Raw genomic sequence first — 5,171 nt, forward strand, 5'->3', positions numbered from 1 at the left:
GTGGAGAAATGAAATGAGACTCTGCCGGCTGGGGACTCACGCGGAGGAACCACTAATTCTAGTGTGGCTGGAGGAGAGCATAGCCCCCGCCCTGTGCTAAGACCAGGCCCTTGAGGAAGCTGTGGTCGTCACTCAGGGGTCCCTAGAACCTAGAACAATGCCAAGCGTGCACGAGTTATCGATAACCAGTGGGCGAATAAATAATGCGTGAATGTGAAAAAGGTAACACCTAGGGACAAGGCTTTACTGGTTAGAAAACAAACAGGCTTGGTCAGGAAATAAAGGAAAAACCCCTACATTTTCTGAGTCTCTACCATGTGCCAGGCGTGTGGTAAGTGGTTTTAGTTACAAGTCAGTACGTCCTCAAAACAGTGTGAGGTGAGGTGTTCGTCCCACCCTACAGAGGAGGGTCCTGCAGCTCAGGGCATTTCAGTGACTTGCTGGGGTCACTGGTGACAAGAGGAAGGCTTGCGGAGAGAAGCCGCAGTGGGAGCACGGGGCCTGAAGCCGATGGAACAAGTCACTATTTTCCATGGGGTCCCACACCTGAGGTAGGCGAAGCCCAGTCTCCGGAGAGTCTTTGATCCCTCAGATTCCAGAGGCTCTAGAGAACCTCCCAGCCTCTCTAGAGAGTCTTTAGAAGGGCTTTTGCTCTCTTAGGTCCATAAAAAGGAGTGAGGAGTCACTTAGGAACCCACGGAGAGTTAGTAGCAGTGAAGGCTTGCTGGGCGTGTGGGAGCCCATCGGGAAGGGCCCGAGCGCCGTCCTAGGGCGGAGGCAGCTTCGTGTGCGAGGTGGCTGAGTTCTGGGACCTGGATACGGCACCTGAGGACGTGGCACTGGAGGATGGGACTCTGGGAGAGCGGGTAAGAGCCTGCAGGGAGGGTCCAGGTGGAAGTGAGAGGGGTGGGAGGGAGGGCGAGGGGTAAGTCAAGGGAAGGAATAGAAACAAGCATTGTTACTGACGTGCTCTGGGGGAGAAAGAGAAGAGGGTTTCGTGCTGGGCAGTCGGCTAAACCGGGAAACGTAGGAGGCCGGGAAGCGGGACCGGCTGCCTGGTCCTGAAGAGCCAGGAGGAGGCCCACACGCGGGAGCGCGAGCAGGCAGGTGGAAAGGCGGCCGCAGCGCGAAGGCAGGCTGCTGAGCGCAGCGCACACTCGAGGGCTGCCTCCTGGAAGTAGCAGGTGGACGCGGGAGGCTGGATGACAATCTCGCAGGGAGAAAGGGCAGCAAGAACCGGGCCAAGGAGATGCCCCTATGGGCCACTGAGAACTAATGGCTCGAGGAAGGAGGCCAGGGAAGAGAAATCCCAATGGAGCGAGGACAGGAAGTTTCGAGGATGATGGGGTCCCTGGCAGACACTGCAGCTGTCCAGGGGGATGGGGAAGAGGCCGAGGCCATTTGGGTAGGTGGGAGGGGGGACACTGGTGGTCTCTGTAGAGTGACAAGGTGGTTAGTCAAGGACTGAGGCTGGGAAGGCCGAGAAGTGAATGGATGACAGGGTGAGGGAAGGGAGGGAGGGCCGAGCATCTGAGAAGATAGACTGTGACCCATTTGGACGCCTTGGGTCAGTGAAACCCCCGGCACTACCACTGGTTCTGCCCAGTCCCTTCGGCAAAGCTTCTAAGGTAAATCGCTTTTCAATTTGTTGGTCAACCTGCTTTTTGACGTCAGACTTCTTTTCAGCCTGTGAACTGAGTCGTAAGGATCGGAACGTCATGCGCAGGTGGGAATGAAGGACTGGAACCTGAAAACTTTGGGGGAAGCCAGGAAACTAGGCTGAAATTAATTTCCTTAGGAGAGGAAAAATAATTCTATTGCAAACGGGCACAACTGTTCTGATGGTATAACTAGAAAAATAATGGATTCCTTATTTTCATTAAATTTGTTAAAACATGTAACTAGATGCTTGGGTGGCTCAGTCGGTTAAGAGTCTGCCTTCGGCTCATGATCCCAGGGTCCTGGGATCGAGCCCCACATCAGGCTCACTGCTCAGCGGGGAGTCTGCTTCTCCCTCTGCCTGCTTTCCCCCTGCTTGTGCTCTCTCACTCTTTCTCTCTGACAAATAAATAACTAAAATCTTTAAAAAAAACAAACACGTAACTAATTTTTTTTAGAAATGAACCCACCGAAAAATCAAGTTGATACACACATACACACCCATACATCATACACACACATACACACACACACACACATACACACACACACACACACACACTTTACAACTTCTTATTGTCTAAATCCGCCAGAGTGTTTTTCAAAAACCATTCTCTCCCAGTGGAAGTCTTTCCTGATCAATTTTAACATTCGGAGATCTTTTTTTAAAGGTAAGATCAATATAAATAATCTCTCTAACGTACACACAACAGAGATTGTGAGGAACTTGCTGATTTGGCCCCAAGGGTCCCACTCAAGCAAACTCTGTACTCTGATATGCTGTGGGGGCCTTAGGGCAGAGCTTGGGAGAACCACAGGGGAAGGAAGACCTTGAAGAAGGGAGATGATTCTTGAAAAATTATGTATGTGGATGAATTGTTTATATGAAGATGGATTTTTTAAGGTTAGTGTCTTTTTAATTTCTTCTTCTAATTATTGTTATTTGGTCTGTCTCTATGTTTGGGAATTCTCCATCATGTGACTCTTGAATCTTGGTGAGAGCATTGTATCAGTCCGATTAAGCTAAGTAATGCCCTGGGAACAAATGACACCCTCTCCACTCTCAGTGACTTACACAGGTTTAATTCCTGCTAATGCTGCGTGTGAATTATGGCTGTGGCTCTGCTCTGAGCCGTCTTCGCTCCTTGGACCTGGACCGACGCAGCAGTCCGCACCTACAGCAGTGCTGCTCTTCAGAAGGAGGGAAAATAGACGGCAAAGCACCCCCTGGTTCTTAACGCTGCCACCTCTAAATGATCCACGCCACTTCTGCTCCTATTTTGTTGGCTAAAATAAGCAACATGGTCAAAACCTGATGTCCAAGAGGCGGAAAAGTGTAATCCTTTCCCCAGGGTGGGGCAGAAGTATTTGGGAACAAGAAATGTGGTTATTGTAGGCAGAACCTTCCTTCCTGCTGTAAGAAGAGAGCATACTACCGGGGATGACCTAGGACTGGCCAATCACATGCAGCCACTGCGCTGGTTGAATTGAGAGCTGACAATGCAGGGCCGAGGCAGAGGTCGTTCTAGGTGGATGGGGCAGCGGCACCAGCTGTAGCCAGAGCCTCGTTCCGGCAGCAGCACCCAGGTCCTCACGGGACTAATTCCGTGATATGATTTTAGTTGTTTACCTTTGGGTTTTTTTTTCTTTTTTCTTTTCTTTTTTTTTTTTTACCTACCATCTTGCATTCCTGTCTGCTTCCTAGACTTAGTGATCTAGTCTTCTTAGCCATTCTGTGAGCCACCCAGCAGTATCTGACAGATATTTCTACATAAACAAGTCAGAGTCTTTCTCTGTTGCTTTCAGTTAAGACTTTCAGCCCCTTGCCCCCCAAACATTTCCTCAGATCAGTTTCTGATCACCAGGGGTCATTGTTGCCCAAGGCCCCCTCTTATCCCCGCACAGATGAAAGTCTGGCAAAGTATCAGGGCAGCTTACACTAAAAGGTGTTAGATAGGAAAGGCTGGCGGGCAGGGGCGGCAGTTCAGCCTTCGGCTCTGCGCGCTCAGGGGCTGGAGAGCCACTGGATACCAAAAAACACATGTGGAAAGGGCTTTCCTAGCAGGTGGGCCCCGGGTGATCTTGAGTTGGGAAGTAGCCCGATAGACCGTGAAGTGTCACTGCACTGACCACACGTGCTGGTTTGCAGGACGGTCCCAGGTTCCCACTCCTATGGATCTGTTAATGCCTATCGACTCCTTTTAGAGCCCTCTTTCTTTATTTCCTTTCTTTTCTTTTCCTTTCCTTTTTTTTTTTGTCTTCTTTCACTCTAAAATACATTCTAGCTTAGACAATAAATTATATGGACACTCCAACCAGAATGGAAATGGTCCCGCACCAGAAGTCAGAAGATCTTTATTTTTTTTTTTAAGATGTATTCATTTATTTATTTGAGAGAGAGCAAGTGTGCACGTGCGTGCACACACGCCTACACACAAGTGCATGGGGGGGGCAAAGGGAGAGAGAGGGAGAGAGAGAATCTCAAGCAGACTCCCTGCTGAGCGCAGAGCCCGATGTGGGGCTCGATCTCATGACCCTGAGATCATGACCTGAGCCCAAATCAAGAGTCAGCTGCTTAACCGACTGAGCCACCCAGGCGCCCCAGAAGATCTTTACTTTAATCACAGTCTAGCACTAATATGTGGAGCAACCAATAAACTATCAATACCTCGGCTTCCTCATCTATGTAGCAGGCGAGTTTTTAGATCAGGGTTTGGCAAATTGTGTTCTGATTTTCAAGACCGTATCTCACGGGCCACTGCAAGGGGAGAAAGAGGAGGCCAGATGGGGGAAGACCTGACACCCCCAGAGAACCTCGACTTCTATTTGTTTCTGGTCTTGGGGTTGTACCTAACATTGTGATTGGAAGAGGGTTCTTGTCATAAGAAATAAACACACACACCCTTCTACCTTGACCCTTCTTGCACCTCTAACACAAGCTTTCTTTCCTTTGCCACAAAACTTCCTAATAAAGTCCACGCTCATCCTCGTCCAAGCACTTCTGCAGTCCAGAGCAGCTGTGGGGACCGGCATCTTTATCCATCTCCCTCTGTCGGCATATATAGCCTCTGTCTATCTGTCTGTCTGTCTCTTTTTCTCTCTCTCTTGCTCTCTTGGTCTTGGTGCTATTTTCTTCTCACACCCAGCTGCTCAATCTACTTTATATCTCAGAGCCCAGTCCTGGACAGAGATGGTTTCAACAATGGATTATTATCTCTGTTTTGTACCAGACATCCTCATGGGCACACCAGTCAGCCTATACATGGACTGCCTTTGCCTGGTCAGTCTCTGGTCACGGTTTGGCGAAAGTCAACCTAGCATGGCTTCGTGGCGTAGCGGCTGAGGGCGAAGCAGCTTTAACTAGCAGGGAATGCTGAGCTCGATTGGTACCGTGATGCATAAATCAAAAACCTGCCCAGTTTGCACCAAAGTATTAATGACTTCCCCAATCCCTGAATCCAATGAATGCTGTCTAATTGCCACGTTACCCAAGTTCTCTGGAGTGTTTCATG

The sequence above is a fragment of the Ursus arctos genome, unplaced genomic scaffold, assembly GCF_023065955.2.
Source record: "Ursus arctos isolate Adak ecotype North America unplaced genomic scaffold, UrsArc2.0 scaffold_18, whole genome shotgun sequence".
Lineage (NCBI taxonomy): Eukaryota > Metazoa > Chordata > Mammalia > Carnivora > Ursidae > Ursus > Ursus arctos.